Source organism: Leucoraja erinacea, chromosome 22 (assembly GCF_028641065.1).
Source record: "Leucoraja erinacea ecotype New England chromosome 22, Leri_hhj_1, whole genome shotgun sequence".
Taxonomy (NCBI): domain Eukaryota; kingdom Metazoa; phylum Chordata; class Chondrichthyes; order Rajiformes; family Rajidae; genus Leucoraja; species Leucoraja erinaceus.
In genome coordinates, this window is record NC_073398.1 from 26,413,095 (window position 1) to 26,433,845 (window position 20,751).

General features: G+C 43.2%; 1 protein-coding gene across 1 annotated transcript in view; it reads left to right on the top strand.

The window, feature by feature from the left end:
- Positions 1 to 20,751, top strand: part of shank3a (SH3 and multiple ankyrin repeat domains 3a) — a 530,257-nt gene that overhangs the window by 260,860 nt on the left and 248,646 nt on the right. The gene's annotated exons all lie outside the window — the stretch shown is intronic.

Genomic DNA, 20,751 nt, shown 5'->3' on the forward strand with positions numbered 1-20,751 from the left:
CTTTGCCTTTCACTTCACGACAAAATTTAATATTCCACTCATGCTGAACTAGCCAATTAATTATTCTCTTTCTGTTGCCTGGAATTTTGATGTTTACGACCAAACACATTGCAAGTTGTGATATTTTTCACAGGTCTGAGGCAGGGTATTCTGATTGCTTAGTGTATTCCTTCATCTACAAGGCATAAGGTAGGAGTGTGATAGGAGAGTGTTGTAGAGCAGAGGAATCTAGGAGTGCAGGTACCTACGTGTAGTTTCTTGAAAGTAGTATCACAGATAGATAATGGTCAAAAAAGCTTTTGGCACATTGGCCTTCATTAGTCAGAGTATTTAGTATAGAAGTTGGGAGGTCATATTGCAGTTATATAAGCTGCTGGTGAGGCCGCATTTAGAGTATTGTGTACAGTTCTCAAAGTCAAAGTCAATTTTATTTGTCACATGCACCCGAAGGTACAGTGAAAGTTCTGGGCAGCATGTTATAAGAAAGATGTTGTTAAGTAGGAAAGGGTGCAGAGCAGATTAACGAAGATTTCGCCAGGACGTGAGGGACTGAGCTATAGGGCCAGGTTGAGCAGACTGGGACTCTATTCCTTGGAGGATGAGGGTGATGTTGTCCAGAGTGGAGGAATTTAGAACCAGCGGACATAGGTTTAATGTGAAGGAGGAAAGATTTAATAGGAATCTGAGAGGTAACTGTTTCACACAAAGGGTAGTGGAACGAGCTGCCAGAGGAGATAGTTGAGGCAGGAACTATCGCAATGTTTAAGAAGTAATTAGACAGGTACATGGATAGGACAGGTTTAGAGGGATTTAGGCAAAATGCAGGCAGGTCGGCCTAGTGTAGATGGGACATGTTGGTCAATGTGGACAAGTTGGGCTAAAGGGCTGGTTTCCACACTGTATGACTCTATAACACTATTTCTTCAGTGAAGTAACTTCATTGTAGGTTTATAACAGTACCAGAAAGCCTTCTCAAGGGCAGGTAGGAATGAACAACAAATGTTAACAATACCCATTTACCATAAAAATGAATATTAAAAAAAATCACGTCCAAGAAGCACCATTTCCTATGAGCAACTGTATCTTGAAACTTCCCTTTATGCACAGCTTGTCCTATCTAAAGTAGATACAAGGAGTCTACATATCCTGCCCCATGAAAATTGCTTTGTATTAATGTTGGAATGCTCAATTTTAAGGTGTCAGTTTCAGATCCTCCAGGCAAGCTCAAATCATGGCAATCAGCAATTAACACTAAAATTGTATGCTATAACCACATTTTAAAACAGATGTATTGTTTCATCACAGCATCCACCTGATGCTTATATTCATCCTTTCATTCAACTACTTACATTATTTCCATGAACATATGAGGACCCCAAATACTTTTTTCCACCCAAAATATACTTTCTTCACAAGACATTAAATAGGAACCTGGCATTATCTTCATTCATTATTCCATGCATATCATTCTATTCATAAATATTGCCAAATTTAGTATAATCCACATTCTTTGAAATTATGCCTAGCCACAATTGTAATGTAAGATATGCAACAATGAATTTGTGTACAGCAAACTCCTATTAACTAATGCCATATCACCAGATAATTTGTTTTAGTGATGTTGATAGAAGAATAATTACTGGCCAGGTCTTCAGAGACAAATGGCATGCACTTCTGCAAAACAATAACTGGAGCTCTGTTGCATTCATCTTTGAGATCTTTAAAATCACTGAATTATATTAAATAGGAAGGTCAGGTTTAATCATTGGTCTGTAGTGATAGCTAAGGAAGCAGGAACTATCAATGTTACCACTAAATATCTAAATCAAGTCACAGTTCCATCCAGACTAATTTATCAATACTAATTAAATTGATCGAATTAGGAGTCGGCAGGTAAATCAATAGGTGCATTTTCATTCAAAGGAGAATCGGGCTGTGGAATAATATCTCCAGCATAGGCATTCAAATGGATAATACATCATCAAGGGGAGAATTAGATGTGTTTTTCTGGACTGAGGGGTATTGAATGATTTTGTCAGAAAATGCATAAAAAGGTTTGAAGAATATCAAAGGAGAATGAAAAGTTGGGGATGAGCAATGAAGAGAAGGTGGATAAATGGAGTTAGAGAATGTGATGAAAGTTGAGCAAATAGAGCTGAGGGAGAAATGGATTTCAGATTATCTATAAACGGTTCACTTCCCCCTTTCAAGGGTGCAAAAAAGTTCAAAAGTATTATCAAGTAATCTGCCAAAAATTGATTTCTCAACCAATCTTATCTTATTCAAAAATATTGCTGCATATACTGTAGAACCTTGCCGGCATAAATTTGCCAGTGCATTTTCTACGTTAGAAGTAAACCACTTTGGGGTTTCCGAAGGTTTTGAGAAGAGTCCTGCATATGAAATTTACCTTTTTATACAAACTGTTGATCAGAGATAAACTATTTCCATGTAAGAGGTATTTTTTTTTAGTGGATAGATCAATTTAATATAGATCCACGAGCTTCCCTGGCTCATTGACCAATTAAATTAAATAGTTTAAATGATCCAGATGTCACCCTTATCCCTTACCCTGGCATCAAGACATTATAAAACTCTTTATCTCTTCCATAGACTACAAAGACCCTTTAATTAACATTTCCTTCTTTCCATCTTCCTGCTCGCATCATTTGTTTCACAGTAATATGTTTTTGCCCATTATTGCTCGTTCTTTAGTGGCAATATCTTCTGAATTTGGGAACAATGACAGGAAAAGATCCAATTGTCCATCCGACCTGTTTCACAAAGTTATGTTGCTTTGACTATCAAAATATTCACACTTGAAGAAAGTCATGTAATTTTCTGGGGGAATGCCTCTGAGAATACAGAATCCATCAGACTGCTCAATGTGATAGAATGTCCTGATCAAAATTTTCAATTAATATATTGGTGTTCTCTGAAGATGTATCTCATTGAGGAAAAGAGGGAAATGCATTGAATAAAGATGTTCAAAACACTTTAACTAATGCCCTGCACAAGAGACTGGTAAACACCTTCAGAGCACATGGAAGTGTGTATCGTATATCAGTATGGAATAAAAGTCAGTTCACCCAGAGAAAACAATGAAAGGAATCAAAGATCTTTTTCAAATTGACAGGCAGGGGCTTACAGGTACTATAATTGGTGTTCAGGGCCTACTATTCTCATTCCATTTTGACTATTTGCAGAGGGGACTAAATGTAACATTTTCAAGTTAACAGATTACATCTACACCCTACACCCTACACTGCTACACCCGCTGAGTTTCTCCAGCTTTTTTGTGTACCTACAACAGATTACATCTACTCTGTGAATGGCCATAAGAATTTTGTAAGTTTCAGTGAGATCCAGAGAATGAGGATGCAAAGGTTTAAATGGGTATAAATGAGTCAAGTGGGCGAGCAACAACATGACAGGTGGAGTGGAATGTGGAAAATGTGAGGTTATCCACTGGTGAAATAAGTTGAAATATGTGATAGTGGATTTTGATGTTCAAAGGGAACATTTGTGTGTCAGACGTAAGTATATGAAAGTTAACATGCAGGTACAGAAGGCAGTTTGAAAGACAAATAATATGTGAGCACTCCTTGAAAGAAAATTAAAACATTTTCACTGCAGAAATATAGAACTATATGTGATGGATCACATATAGAGTACAAATTGTCGCTGAGTAATGCCAGGATTTTCATTTTACGGGCATCTACAAGATAATTTTGTCTGTAAATCAGAAAATACACAAACATCACAATATAATAGCCATATTTCTACATTATTGTAATGATGGCAATAAAAGCATAAACCACTGATAAGAACAATTAAAAAAAGGGGTGAAAGTGGGAGAGGAAAGTAGTTTGTCAGAACAACCATATGTTCATATGTTGGACTTTTGGAATTTAATAGTAAGATTAAACGAGAACTTACCAGTTTGAAGTTTGATCTTTATTTTATGAGGAGTTACGATGAAGGAATACGTGAAGAAGGCTCGTTCAGCCGCACGTGCGTCATTCTTCAAAGCAGCGGTGTGAAATCATAGATAATAATAACAGTGACTGAAGTATGATAGTAAGACGAAAGAAGACTAGAACTATCAGATGAGCTTAACGAGGGCTGGGAGCGGAGGGCACATATTCCCTCATAGTAACGCCTCATAAAATAAAGATCCAACTTAAAACTGGTAAGCTCGTTTAATCTTACTATTTTACTTCGGAGTCACGTGAGTGACTACGTGAAGATTTCAAAGCTCTGTGATTTCATACCGTGAGAAAACAAGTCTACACAACCACAACTGCCTCATTGACAAAATGAGGGAAAACATTCATAATGGATACAGTCATGACATAGATTTAAGCATGCTTATGCTGTTAAATAAACAATAACAATAGTCACATCTCTCATTCGGATGGAACCTATAACAGAACATAAAATAAATTGAGAGTACTTCTGGTCTAGCAACGGTTTATTATAACATGTTTGAAATATTGTTCATTTGACCACACTACAGCCATTATGATGTGGTCCAGCGGAACGTAATTAACCCTTGCTGCTAACCCTTGCCTTGGTGGAGCGAGATCCAGATCAGTATCTACTCCTGTATACCTCAATTCCATTTTAACACCTGACAAGATCTGAGCAGATAGGTTCTTATAACGTCTTTTGTAATTAACAATCATAGTTAGCTCAGAGTCTCAAAGACTCTTGATGACCTTGACGTATTGTTGTACATGTGTATCCCCACATAACGAGAAATCCCTGGGTATGTCTTGAGTTATTTTGAAACCCGACACCCCTACTGCTCTGCTTAAATTAATTATAGCATAAAATACTGTACATATATTTGCAGATGTAATCATCCTCTCCTGTCACAATAATGTAGCGAGTGACCTGTTGCGCTAACCAGCGCCAGGAGGATAACTACCTAATGAGGTCCGATCAAAGCTAAGAATGTAGCTGGAACCCCCTGGTTCAAATAGTGTTACACAATGTCAATCTCCCATACTGCATTGTACTTGTCCTGAGAAACCTGTGTAACAGATATCCTTTACTAACTCGATATCCAAGGTGAACCCAACAACTTGGCCCTCGTTAGCTGCAGTAAGTCTGATGGAAAGCCCCTTGGCACAGCTAATGAGCCTATAATTCAATATTGTCAAAGACCATTTAAATGAACTGCAAAAACTCAGAATCTGTACCATTTTAAATATAACATGAGCGCTTCCCATCTCCTGAAGCCGCAAAGTACAGCTTTTTTTGGTTCCAGCACTGCACTGTGAATACATACAAAAATAGGCATGACAAACCCAAGCCGTAAGCAGTCTATTGAGAATCTGTAGAACATATATTGATTTTATCATGCAACAGCTGATCATAACAATGCCTTCAAACATCTCTGATGATCATTGTACATGGAAAACCCCCTAGGAAATCAATTTGATCACCCTTCTTTCTTAATGAACAGGCCACACCTGCCATCATTTCGAGTCTGCCCTGACAACAACTCTGGCCCGGTTCTGATAATTCTCACATGTCCCAAGACAACTCTTGCCATAATTCTGACCTTGCCTTGAAAGACAATTCCCATATCTGTTTCGAAGGCAACCTGGCTAAAAATACTGGACCTGGCTCAACACTCTTATGGCCAAATTCCAACCTTCTTGGAATACTAGTATTGTCCAGTTACCTGGTTAAAATGCCTCTGAGTAGATGACAATGTCTCAGTTATTTGTGTGTTGCCCAACCAATTGTAAATCTTACCAACTTGTTCGTGGTCACTTAGTTGTAGAGTAACTCTGATCAGCTTAATGCTGCTACCAGCTTCAGTGAACCGTTTCCTGCCGATGAAGCCGTGGGGTGCGTTTTCCCCCTAAACTATGTGCTTTGCCCTTCAGGTTTTGCCTGTGGAATATGTCTCACCTGAATAGAATATTCGGCGGGTGGCTCTAACTCCCCTGCATCTTGGACAATACAGCTCACCCCCTCCATGACACACTGGTCAACCTGAGGAGTACTGATTCCACCAAGATGCAGTACAGATCGCCACAGGATATCCTTCTTCCCTGCGGTTATCAAACTATACAACCCCTCCCCTCCAGTCGTGTGGTAGACTGACTCCCCCCCACCCCCCAATCATTGCACATCCCCTTTTCTTTCCACTCGTCATGTTAATTTCATGTTTCATGTATTTTGTGTTTTATGACAGATCAATTTCCCTCCTAGGATAAATAAAGTTCTATCGTATTACTTTTGGATCCACATGTGTTGACTGCCTCTCCATTCTCATATTCTGTCATGGCCTGTCTTCCTTTATTTCCTCTTCCACTTTCAGTTTGCTATATTCATTCTGGTTTTTACTTGAATTATTCACCGGGCATGCATCATTTTTAATCTCATCATATTATCTATCTCCTTTATCATCCAGGGAGTTCTGGCTTTGGTTTCCCATCCTTACATTATTGTGGTAATTTACATTGTCCATACCTCTTAATGCTCAACCATTGTTCTATTAGTTGCATCCGTCAATGTTTGGTTCATGACCTAAGGCACCTTTATTGCCACTGACTGATTTCCAAATCAGGGATGTATAAGATAATGTCAGTGCTGCCAACTCTCATGCATTGACCGTGAGACTCACACATTTCACACAATTCTCACGCTCTCACGCTGATCACAGAATTTCACACGCTTCCAGATCTCCTCCACACTCACCAATGAGAATAGTTTTCCAACTTCTAAGCTAAGTTAAAAGCAATAAGCCACGCACCACCGCTACAGTACAGTGCAATTAGTGCCATGACGTCACTATGAAGTGACATCTTCAGTTATTACCGATAAGGTCGTAGCTTGTCGTATCTTGTCGCGGGTGGACATAAGTTGACCGGTTGTCGTAAGTTGTCGCCTGTGTGGTCGTAGGTGTGGCCATAGGTGGACGTCCCAATTCGCGAGGAATTGTGTCGTCGGTCGACGTAGATTGTTGTAGTTTGACTTCGACTAGGTGGTAGCTTGTCGTAGATATTATCGTAGGGTGGGTCCAGATTTCTCACTCTCAACTCTCACCCAATGTTGGCAGGTCTGTAATGTAACTGATTCTGCAACCATTAAAACCAGCTAAAGTTGGGTCACATTATCACAGAACTATCCAGCATGGAGAATTTGACAATCAGGACAGGATCATGAACAGGAAGCACAGCTTGCAATCCATTTCATTTCTTCAGTGAATGTCCTTCAGCTGGCAAAGTAACTGAATGTTCAGGCTTTAATATTTCTTTTGCGTTCATTTGAATTTGCTATTTTTCATTTTAATCGGTTCTGTGTGTGTTCCAATATTTGAACGTGACTTATTGCAGTGGCTTATAGAAGGAGGCTATTGGCAGCAGAGATGGGGAATAGGTTTCAATTATCTCCGTGAGTGTGTCTCATTCGTACATAGTGATTTGGCAACTGAAGTAATGGCAGGCAAGTTGTTACAGGATGTGGGAAGTCAGGGACAGTGCTGGTGCATCTGACAACTACACCTGCACAAATTGTGTCCAGGTGCAGCTCCTGAAGGACCGCGATAGGGAACTGGATGATCTCGGGACCATCCGGGAAAACAAGTTTCATGAACAGGACCTACAGTGTGGTTGTCACACTGACGATACAGGAAGAGCGAAGGTGGGTGACGACGAGGAAGAGAAGTAAGCATGAAGTGCATGAGACTGGTGGATGTACCTATTGAAAATAGGTACATCCTGTTGGGAGGTGTCGGGGCGGACGACACGTCAAATTTGAGTGGCAGCAAGGGCTGTGACTCCAACCATGGTACACAAAAATGCTGGAGAAACTCAGTGGGTGCAGCAGCATCTATGGAGCTAAGGAAATAGGCAACGTTTCAGGCCGAAACGTTGCCTATTTCTTTCGCTCCATAGATGCTGCTGCACCCGCTGAGTTTCTCCAGCATTTTTGTGTACATTCAATTTTCTAGCATTTTTATGTACCTTTGATTTTCCAGCATCTGAAGTTCCTTCTTAAACACTACAATCATGGTGCTGAGGCTCAACGGGGAGGAATGACATCAGGCAGAGCCATAGTGGTGGGCGACTCAATAGTCAGAGGTGCGGACAGGAGATTCTGCAGCAACAAGCGAGACTCCAGGATGGTGTGCTTCCTCCCTGGTGGAGGTTTTGGAGCAGCTGCACGGCATCCTCAAGAGGGAGGGAGAGCAGCCGGAGGTTGTTGTGCATGTTGGCACAAACAATATAGGTAGGAAGAGGAAAGAGTTTAGGGTATTAGGTATAAGACTGAAAGCAGGACCTCCAGGGTAGTGATCTCAGGATTGCTTCCAGTACCTCGTGCTAGAGAAGGTAAGAACAGGAAGATTGGGGAAATGGTAGGGGCAGGAAGAAGAAAGGAAGAGGCAGAGGCAGTGGGCTGTGGGAGAGCTGGGAAGGGGAGGGGAATGAGGGAGAAAGCAAGGACTACTTGCTAATCTTGCCCTGTTTTTTCTCATCCAAATCATTGATGTCGATGACAAACTGTAATGGGCCCAGCACCGAACCCTGAGGCGCATGACTAGTCACAGGCCTCCAGTCTGTTCCTTGGCCTGTGGTGGGGTCCCATTGGAGGTGGCGAAAATGTCGGAGGATTATCTGTTGTATGTGATGGCTGGTAGGGTGGAAGGTGAGGACAAGGGGGGGCTCTGCCCTTGTTACGAGTGGGGGGATGGGGAGTGAGAGCAGTATTACGGGGTATAGAAGAAACCCTGGTGAGAGCCTCATCTATAGTCGAAGAGGGGAACCTAATGAATGAGGACATCTCCAATGCCCGGGTTTGGAACACCTCATCCTCGGTGCAGATGTGACGTAGACAGAGGAATTGGGAGTAGGGAATAGAGTCCTTACAGGAAGCAGGGTGGGAAGAAGTGTACCTAATAGGAATTGTGTCGGTTAAGTCACTTTGGTTTCATCTGAAGGATTTTACAAGGAACTACAAAATAACCCAAAAAATGTGGAGTTTAAACCAATGGGAAATTAGCATGAGATACAAGGTTTCTAAAATTATATTTGAAAGGTTAATTTATGTTTCCTTTTCTCAATGATTTTATGTTTGCCACACATTGTTCTTGTTTTGAGGGAGAAGCCAAGTGATGCCTATAACAAACTACACTTGTGTAATAGGGGAAATCCCCATATTCTCTGTAATCCTGATATGATTACATGTTCAACTTAACTACTCAACTTAACTTCTTAAGTACTTACATTTGAGCATATATTTTCTGAGATTGAAGAGCAGATCATGACTATCATATAAAAAGAGGCCGAATTATTCTGTATTCTTTGAATTAATTCTAAGATATTACATGGTTTTCATTGGGGTGTAAATATTTTGAGACTCACGGCAACATTTGGGACATCCTGAGGAATAAATTCCAAATTATTCAGTAACTTCAAATGCATCAATATTCATATATCACAAAAAAAGGTGTCCATATTGTTCTTTTTTTCTTTTAACCCTTACTGTAGTTTAGCCAGGAAAAAACTCCTCCAAAGCAATAATTATCTTCCATAAGACAAGAGGCCACACACACATTGTCCTCTACATAGGATCTAAGTAGAACTGTTGATACACACATACAGAGAAAAAAACATAGAAACATAGAAAATAAATGCTGGAGGAGGCCAATTGCCCCTTCGAGCCACCATCACCATTCATTGTGAACATGGCTGATCATCCACAATCAGTAACCACTGCCTTCTCCACATATCCCTTGATTCCGCTAGCCCCGAGAGCTCTATCCAACTCTTTTTTAAATTCATCCAGTGAATTGGCCTCTGCTGCCTTCTGTGGCAGAGAATTCCACAATTTCACTACTCTCTGGGAGAAAAAGTGCCTCAGTTTTAAATGGCCACCCCTTTATTCTTAGACTGTGGCCACTGGTTCTGGACTCCCCCAACATTGGGAACATTTTTTCTGCATCAAGCTTGTCCAGTCCTTTATAATTTTATACGTTTCTATAAGACACCCTCTCATCCGCCTAAATTCCAGTGAATACAAGCCCAGTGTTTCCAATCTTTCCTCATATGACAATCCACCATCCCAGGGATTAACTCCGTGAACCTACGCTGCACTGCCTCAATAGCAAGGATGTCCTTCCTCAAATTAGGAGACCAAAACTGCACATAATACTCCAAATGTGGTCTCACCAGGGCCCTGTACAACTGCAGAAGGGCCTCTTTACTCCTATACTCAAATCTTCTTGTTATGAAGGCCAACATGCCTTTAGCTTTCTTCACTGCCTACTATATCTGCATGTTTACTTTCAGTGACTGGTGTAAAAGGACACCCAGGTCTCATTGCACTTCCCTTTTCCCTAATCTGGCACCATTGAGATAATAATCTGCCTCCTTGTTCATGCCACCAAAGTGGATAACCTCACATTTATGATTAATGATTTGGACGAGGGATTGAATGCAACGTCTCAAAATTTGCGGATGACACGAAGCTGGGGGGCAGTGTTAGCTGTGAGGAGGATGCTAGGAGGCTGCAAGGTGACTTGGATAGGCTGGGTGAGTGGGCAAATGCATGGCAGATGCAGTACAATGTGGATAAATGTGAGGTTATCCACTTTGGTGGCAAAAACAGGAAAGTAGACTATTATCTGAATGGTGGCCGATTAGGAAAAGGGGAGATGCAACGAGACCTGGGTGTCATGGTACACCAGTCATTAAAAGTAGGCATGCGGGTGCAGCAGGCAGTGAAGAAAGCAAATGGTATGTTAGCCTTCATAGCAAAATCCATCTGCAGTTTAAATTCCATTTGGAATATTTTGGAGGACCAAGAAACCAAGAACCAAGATTTGAGTATAGGAGCAGGGAGGTTCTACTGCAGTTGTACAGGGTCTTGGTGAGACCACACCTGGAGTATTGCGTACAGTTTTGGTCTCCTAATCTGAGGAAGGACATTCTTGCCATAGAGGGAGTACAGAGAAGGTTCACCAGACTGATTCCTGGGATGTCAGGACTCATATGAAGAAAGACTGGATAGACTTGGCTTGTACTCGTTAGAATTTAGAAGATTGAGGGGGGATCTTATAGAAACTTACAAAATTCTTAAGGGGTTGGACAGGCTAGATGCAGGAAGATTGTTCCCGATGTTGGGGAAGTCCAGAACAAGGGGTCACAGTTTAAGGATAAGGGGGAAATCTTTTAGGACTGAGATGAGAAAAACATTTTTCACACAGCAAAATCTCTGGAATTCTTTGGAATTCTCTGCCACAGAAGGTAGTTGAGGCCAGTTCATTGGCTATATTTAAGAGGGAGTTAGATGTGGCCCTTGTGGCTAAAGGGATCAGGGGGTAAGGAGAGAAGGCAGATACGGGATACTGAGTTGGATGATCAGCCATGATCATATTGAATGGCGGTGCAGGCTCGAAGGGCCGAATGGCCTTCTCCTGCACCTATTTTCTATGTTTCTATGCATCTGCCATGCATCTGCCCACTCACTCAACCTGTCCAAGTCACCCTGCAACCTCCTGGCATCCCCTTTGCAGTTCACACTGCCACCCAGCTTTGTGTCATCTGCAAATTTGCTGGTGTTACTTTGAAATCCATCAATAATATCTCTATACTTATAAAACTCTGATCTTGGATGTATTTATTTGTGTGATGTTCGTGTGCGATTCACATCTCCGCAAAAACACGACGCGCTAACGGTGAGATTTTTACATATTCCGAATGAGATTTATGCCTTGATGTCAAAAATCACAATATCTGAAAATTTCATGCATTATTTCTCGAGTTATTTATGAAAATATTCACAAATTTCAAATAACTTGGACAATAAATGAGACGGTCTCGTTGATGACATCACAATGGCTCTGCTCCTCGCGGCCTGCTGCCCTATGTTCCCTCTCTGCCCCCCTTCCTTTCTGCCCTGCTTCCTCTCTGCCCCCCTCCCTCTCTGCCTCCCCCTTCCTCTCTGCTACCTCCCTCTCTGCCCCCCTCCTTTCTGCCCCCCCCCCTCTCTGCCCCCCACCTTCTATGCCCCCCCCCCTCTCTCTGGCCACCCCCCCCCTCTCTGCACCTCCCTCCCTCTCTGTACTCCCTCCCTCTCTGCCCCTCCCATTCTCTCTGTGTCCCCCCACCCCCACCCCCCCTCTCTAGAGAATGGTGAATATTGGGACCTATGGGTGAGTGGGGGAGTTTTGCATTTGGGAACCAGTCATCCCCTGTGACGCCACATGCCCCCCCACCCCTAAATCTCTACCACTCTCCCTCTCCCTCTCTACCCCCCCTCACCCTCTCTACCCCCCCCCCCCCCCCCCCCCCCCCCCTGCACAGTTGGGGATTATGCGTGTGGATAGGGTGGGGGATGGAGTAAAAGGAGCAAATTAATAATATTAATATTATATCGGGGGGGGGGGGGGTTAGTGTGTGGAGATGGTGGTTAGTGTGTGCGTGATGCTGAAGCCCCCCCCTGCAACCACGCGTTGAGGGGATGGGACCCAACGGTTTCCACTTGGTCTACTATATTATAAATAATATTTTATGTAAGAAAAATCATGTTTCACGAATTTGCTCAACCTCTTTGATGATTATTGGGGAAAAGGGGAGTCTGTAGATATAGTCGATTTAGATTTCCAAAAGGCATTTGACAAGGTGTCATAGAGAAGCCTGGTGCATAAATTAAAATAGGTGAGTTCTTTTCAGACTGGAAGGAGGTAATTTGTGGAGTATCACAGGATTAGCTCTTGGCCTACAATTATTTACTGTATTCATGGTGTGGAAAAACAGTAGTCAAGTCTAGTCAAGAGAGTTTATTGTCATGTGTCCCTGATAGGACAATGAAATTCTTGCTTTTCTTGAGCACAACAGAACATAGTAGGCATTGACTACAAAACAGATCAGTGTGTCCATATACCATTATATACGTAAATACACACATGAATAAATAAACTGATAAAATGCAAATAACAGATAATGGGCTATTAATGTTCAGAGTTTTGTCCGAGCCAAGTTTAATAGCCTGATGGCTGTGGGGAAGTAGCTATTCCTGAACCTGGTCATTGCAGTCTTCAGGCCTGAAGGTAGCAGGGAGATGAGTGTGTGGCCAGGATGGTGTGGGCCCTTGATGATACTGCCAGCCATTTTGAGGCAGCGACTGCGATAGATCCCATCGATGGAAGGGAGGTCAGAGCCGATGATGGACTGGGCAGTGTTTACTACTTTTTGTAGTCTTTTCCTCTCCAGGGCGCTCAAGTTGCCGAACCAAGCCATGATGCAAACGGTCAGCATGCTCTCTCCTGTGCACATGTAGATGTTAGAGAGAGTCCTCCTTGACAAACCGACTCTCAGTAATCTTCTCAGGAAGTAGAGGCGCTGATGTGCTTTCTTAATAATTGCATCAGTGTTCTCGGACCAGGAAAGATCTTCAGAGATGTGCACACCCAGGAATTTGAAGCTCTTGACCCTTTCAACCATCAACTCGTTGATATGAACGGGACTGTGGGTCCACATCCTACTCCTTCCAAAGTCCACAATCAGTTCCTTGGTTTAGCTGGTGTTGAGGGCCAGGTTATTGTGCTGGCACCATATGGACAGTCGCTCGATCTCTCAGATTTCAGATTTCCAAGTTTTCTAATGGGACAAAAATATTTGGAAGGGCATGGTGTGATAATGATACCGTGATTGTGCAATGGAATATAGGTAGATTAAGTGAGTTGGCAAAAAACGGACAAATGGAGTTTAATATCGGGAAGCGTACTGAAAAAGCTACTTATCTTCACTACTAAACCAGGTTCGCTTCTTAATAAACAGACACCACACAAACTGTTTGGTAGACCAGTTCAAAACTTTACTTAACATCGGCCGATGGAAGGGAGGGAGAATTCCAGTCAAGTGACCAACACAGACACTTGACTGTGCTCAGCCACCTTCCCTTAACAACAGAATTACATTGCCTTAAATAGGGTCTTTTTTGTCCCCTTTGCACATTCCACAGACATTAGTCATGGTCAGAGGTACAGGAAAAGGTTTCCACAGAATGCATCACATCAAACCTTTTGTTTACATGGTACAAGATATACTAAAAACATTGGCCATTTGCTTTATCTCCAAATAGACCACCCTAGCTCTTTTCGCTGCTTCCTCTGTCATTTGGTCCCTCATAAACATAGGTCATTTGTTTACAAAGATGTGACTGGCTATTTCTCTCTTCCTTTATTGCCTCCTCCCCATAAACATTGGTCATTTGGTTTATGGCATCTTACTTCAAAGATATCTCTAGCTCCTTCTCTCTGCCTGTCACTTGGGAGACAATGTTATAGGATTTATTATCTCACGCACCCCCAACCTAAGGCAAGCCTAATTTGAGACTAAATATAAGCTGTAAGCTAGCCCAGAAGCCAATTTAATATCTTCTTATATTTTTAACTAAAATTCGACTTCATCAGTACTTCGGTAAGAGAAATGAAAAGGCAGATTATTATCTAAATGGGGAGAGGCTGCAAGTGAATGAAGTACAAAGTGATCTGGATGTTCCAGTGTATGAATCACAAAAAGCTAGCTGGCAGGTACAACAAGTAATTGATAATGCAAACAGCTTTTTGCAAATGTGCTAGAGTTTAAAAATAGGGGAATTTTGTCTCAATTGGAAAAGATGTTTGTGAAGCCTAACCTGGATTACTGCTTATAGTTTTGAACACTTAACCAAACAAATGATATAGTCACATTGGAGGCTGTGCAAAGGAGATTCATCAGGCTACTTCTAGGGATGAGAAGGTTGCTCTACCAAGGGACACTAAATAGTTTGGCTTGTATGCCTTAAGAGTTTAGAAGAATGAGCGGTGACCTTATTTAAACATATAAGATTCGAAGGGAACTTGGCAGGGTAGAGGTTCGGATATATTCACTTGTGGAAATGTCTCAAACAAGAGGACATTATTACAAGATAAATGGCCGATCATTTAAATCTGAGGTGTGTAGAAATGTATTCTCGTGGAGGGTGGTAAATCTCTGGAATTCTTGCATTTTTCTGTTCTCTGTGAGCTTCTGTATTTTGGGACCCAACCCAAAATGTCATCTGTTATTCCCTCCATAGATGTTGCCTGACACACTGAGTTCCTCCAGCACTTTATTTTCTTTCTCGAGCTTCTGTATTGGCTTTGTCTGAGATGATATGCTTTGTAAATTTGTGTCGTGTTCCAGTGAAGGAGTAAGTCCAGATGTTGCTTGTTTGCTCATTTGCAAGCAACCAAACAGGCAATGTTGTATAGATCAAATTTTACATTAGTCCATTGTGTTCTTTTGTGTGTGTGTGTATATATATATATTACATTCAGAAGGTATTCCCACCCCTTCATTTGTTCCACATTGTGTTACGTTACAGCCTTATTCTGAAATGCATTAATTTCATATTTTTTTCATCAATCTGCACACAATACCCCATAATAAAAAAGCGAAACTAGGTGTTTAGAAATCTTTGCAAAGTAACTAAAAATAAATAACTGAAGCATTACATTTACACAAGTATTCAGACCCTTTAGTCGGTACTTTGTTGAGGCACCTTTAGTGGCGATTACAGCCTCAAGTCTTCTTGGGTATGACGCTACAAGCTTGGCACACCTGTATTTGGGTAATTTCCTTGAAGGTGAACCTCCACCCCAGTCTGAGACCAAGAAAGTTCTGGTGCAGGTTTTCATCAAGGATCTCACTGTACTTTGCTCCGTTCATCTTTCCCTCGATCCTGACTAGTCTCCCAGTTCCTGCCGCTGAAAAACATCCCCACAGCATGATGCTGCCACCACCATGCAGCACCGTAGGTATTGTACTGGCCAGGTGATGAGCGGTGCCTAGTTTCCTCCAGACGTGGTTCTTCCCTTTACCTCGGCGTGACTACCACACTGTAGGTCATGTCCAGGAAACTCTCATTTTCCCAGATGGCCCTGAGGTCATCCAGCTGCTTCTCCAGTGCCCCAACACGGTCCTTTAGGAGCTGAAGCTGGACGCACTTGTCACAGTTGTAGCAGCCAGAGGCTCCATCTGTGTCCCTGGGCTTCCACATTCTGCAATCCTCACACTGTCTCATCTACCCCGACGTGTTCAACACGCTCCATCCTCTCGAGCTTTATGCATAGCCTCCTCCCCTCAGCCTCCTCGCCGAAGACTCTCGAGCCAAAGAAACGGTTTAGCATTTTTTCCTTCATTCCTCATGGTAAATTACCAATCCTGCCTTTATTTTTGTTTTCATTTCTCGGTCATGGGCAAGCTCTATTTGTTACCAATTGAAAGTTGCTCTTGAGAAAGTTAATTATGCAATTTGTAAGTTTATGATGTGCAAAATCATGAGAGGAAACGATCGGGTAGACACACAGAGTTTCTTGCCCAGAGTAGGGGAATCGATAACCAGAGGACATAGGTTTAAGGTGAGGGTGGAAAGATTTAATAGGAAAAAGGGTAGCTTGGTCACACAAAGGGTGGTCGATGTATGAAATGAGCTGCCAGAGGAGGGAGTTGAGGCAAGTTTATCACATCTATCACAATGTTTCAAAAGCATTTAGACAGGTACATGGAAAGCACAGGTTTGGAGGGATATGGGCCAATTGCAGGCGGTTGGGACTAATGTAGATGGAACATGTTGGCCGGCGTGAGAAAGTTGGGCCGAAGGGCCTGTTTCCATGCTGTAAGACTCTATGACTCTGACTTCGTGGATGTTTTTACTCATTGTGGTGTGCGTGATGTAGGTGCTTCTACTATGGACATTAGGAAGAACTAAGAATCCAACTTCCAAGATTTTCTCTGAACAACAGTGAAGGAACTGTCTGAATCAGAAATGTGTAAAATTTAGAATGTTGCGATGCAGTTGTTCCTTTTGTTCTTTTAAGTATTGGAGACAAGACTTTGGAATGAAGCAATGCAGTCCAAACATAAAGCCATGGTGGATTTACATGCAGAGGGAATGCATGATTAAACTGTATTTTCCTCATTGCTTTTATTGGCCAGAAGCCCTAAGCTGCATCAAGGCTGCTTTTTGATGTTATTGTACTTCCAATTTGGGCATAGCTGACTGTCAAGATTTCCTGTCCATTCCTGAATGAAAAGGCGGTTAGGTTATCCACAGCGGGCCATATTGAGTAAAGATGGTGATTTCATTTCCCCAAGATGATTGGTGAACCATATACAGTAGGTTTTTATAACAAACCAATAGTTTCATGGTTAACCAGCTAGAAATCAAGCTCCCAATGTGGCTTCCTCTACAATATGGTGAACTCTATATGGCCTCCTCTGTATCAATGAGATAAAGTGAATATTGCATTTTCCAGTTTCAAGGTAAACGTCCCCTTGCCGAGATTGCTCCCCCCCCCCCCCCCCCCCCCCCCCCCCCACCCCAACTTCCAGTCCTCATATTTTGTCCCTTTTTTCCATACTCACACTTCTAGATCCGATAATTGTTATTAGTTACCCTTCCCCTCCTGGTTCCATTGATCGACTACCCACATATTTCACCTATCCGTTGCCCTGCCTCACATGCCCCCCCCCCCCCCCCCCCCCCCCCCCCCCCCCCCCCCCCCCCCCCCCCCCATCCCCCCCCCCCCCCCCCAGATGCTGTTTGATCTACTGAGGAATTCAGCAGATTGTTTGTTGTTTCTTGTGCCTCATGGAACATACAGCACAAGAACCGGCCATTCGGCACCTAATGAACATGATGATGATGATGATGATAATTTATTGTTCACGGCGGACCCCACCCCACCCCACGCCGGGTCTCCCTTTGTTCTCAGCAGCCCCCCACAGCGGGTTCTCCCCCCTTTGTTCTCAGCAGCTCCTCCATGTCGCCGGGTCCCCCTTGGTTCTCGGTGCTTCCCACGTTGGGTTTCCCTTTGTTCTCGGCAACACGATCCGCCCACCACGATCCGCCCACCACGGTCCGCCCACCATGGCCCGACCTCGTCCTCGAAACTCTGTTCTCGGCCCGACTACGTTCGAGGCTCCGACTCGACATTGAGGCTCCGACTCATCCTCGGCCTGACCTGATGTCGCCCTCAGCCCGAATCGACCTCGGGGCTCCAACCTGACTGCTGAGACTTTGACTACTCACTCTGCACTGGTTTTTGTGTAGGCCATGGCGCCCTGTGGAGTAAGTTCTCCTCCATTGTCTGACCACGGCCCATGAGTCGGGCCTGCACGCCGGGAGTGCCATGGCGCACTGCTCGCTGGGTGGGTGTGCCCGAGAGCCATCACTTATCTACCTGCAAATAACCCATATCCCTCCATATCCATATGCCTATCCAAAAGTCTTTTAAATGCCACTAACTTATTTGCTTCAACCACCACTCCCAGCAGCGCATTTTGTGGACAAACCACCCTCGGGGGAAAAAAACTTGCCCTGCACATATTCTTTAAACTTTGCCTTTCTCACCTTAAAGCTATACTTTCCAGTATTTGATTTTTTTTTTCATCCTGGGATAAATATTCTGACTGTTTATCTTATCTGTGCCTATCATCATTTTATATGCTTCTATCTGGTCTCCCAAAAACCTCTGACTTTCCAGAGAAAACAAATCCGTCTCTCCAACCTCTTCCTGTATTAATACCCCCTAATCCAGGCATCATTCTGGAGCCATTTTGCACCCTTACCAAAGCCTCCACATCCTTCCTGGAATGGACCGACCAGAACTGCACACAATGTTCCAAATACGGTCAAACAAAGTCTTATAAAGCTGCATTATGAGTTCCTGACTCTTATATTCAACACCCTGACCTATGAAAGCAAGCGTTCCATATGCCCTCTTTACCACTCTATCTACTGGTGTTTCTACTTCGGGGAGTTATGGACCTGAACCCTAAGATCCCTCTTTACACCAATGCTATTAATTGCGAATGGTATGTTAGCATTCATAGCAAAAGGATTTGAGTATAGGAGCAGGGAGGTTCTACTGCAGTTGTACAGGGTCTTGGTGAGACCATACCTGGAGTATTGCGTACAGTTTTGGTCACGTAATCTGAGGAAAGACATTCTTGCCATAGAGGAAGTACAGAGAAGGTTCACCAGACTGATTCCTGGGATGTCAGGACTTTCATATGAAGAAAGACTGGATAGACTCGGCTTGTACTCGCTAGAATTTAGAAGATTGAAGGGGGGACCTTATAGAAACTTACAAAATTCTTAAGAGGATGGACAGGCTAGATGTAGGAAGATTGTTCCCGATGTTAGGGAAGTCCAGAACAAGGGGTCACAGTTTTAAGGGTAAAGGGGAAATCTTTTAGGACCGAGATGAGAAAAAACATTTTTCACACAGAGTGGTGAATCTCTGGAATTTTCTGCCACAGAAGGTAGTTGAGGCCAGTTCATTTGTCTATATTTAAGAGGGAGTTAGATGTGGCCCTTGTGGCTAAAGAAATCAGGGGGTATGGAGAGAAGGCAGGTACAGGTTACTGAGTTGGATGATCAGCCATGATCATATTGGATGGCGGTGCAAGCTCGAAGGGCCAAATGGCCTACCCCTATTTTCTATGTTTCTATGTATTTTCACATTTGACCCGCCCCCCCCTCCCCCCCAAATTGTTTCCCCGTTGGAGATTCGTTCCTAAAATGATTTGCAACATAAATGATTTTCATTGCATCTTTAAAGTTAGAATTGCTTTGTTAGGACCGTTAGTAGGTTTCAACATAAAAGTTGCCCTCCGAGGGGTTTATTGCATCTTTTTAATTTTGTTAACCACTTTATCTCTCGGTCCGAATCTGAATATGATTTGGTTGAAATTGTGGAAGGGAGGCATCGGATGGGAGGGCAGGAGCGTCAGGAGAAGAAAGAGCAAGGAGGAGAAAAGCACATCCCTGAGCAAAATCAGTATATTGATTGGGGAGACCCCGTGAGCCAAATGCCGATTCGGCACGATGAAAGACCTATTGGACGAGATGATGGTTGAATGGAAAGAGATCAAAGTTTTGATGCGCGGTTTCTGTCAGTCAACATGGGATGTGTTAGAGCAAGATTAAGGATTCAAGATTTAGCTGGACAGCCATTGAGAGCAGGCTCAAAATATTTACAGGCTGAATATAAACAACGGGAAATTCTAGACGTCTGCACTGAAAACAGAAAATGCTGAAAATACTCAACATATCAGGCAGTAACTGTCAAAAGAAACAATTAACGTTACTGAGCTATGGCATTAATTCGGTATGAATGGAGGGCGGGCCGTTAGATTTCTGCCAGTCCGTGAAGCCGGAGTTCCCATTAGAAATTAGAAACTAAGCTTCACAATTTAGTAGACGTGACTTGGGAAGGTATCAAAAAAAAAATCGATGGGCTATGTTCGACTTCTTGAGGCAGGACCAATGATTCAGCGGGCGGAGCCAAGTAGCTACTGGGCGTAGCTTTGAAGCGAGTCTTGCATCTCCCAAGGACCGTGGTGTGAATGGAGGGCGGGGCGTCGGATAGCTGTGGGTCCGGTAGTGAGTGGAGAACCGGAGTTCGGACTCAGCACTGGCACGTGAGGAGCTCCAACCGGGACAGGATGGAGCACCCTTGGCCACGGCTGCGGTCAGCAAAATCATAGCACTCTTCAGAATTCAGATTAACGATGAGCGCGGAGCCGGCGCTCGGCTCCCGTTCGGTGTCCGAGCGCCTCGGCCTGGAGCAGCCGAGCTGAGTGAGACGCTTTTCCCCCGGGCAGACCGTGGAGGATGGTGGAAGGGGTTGTCCCCGGTCCCGGTCCCGGCTCTGGGTCCGGAAGAACCATTGTCACCTATGTTTTTGTTTAC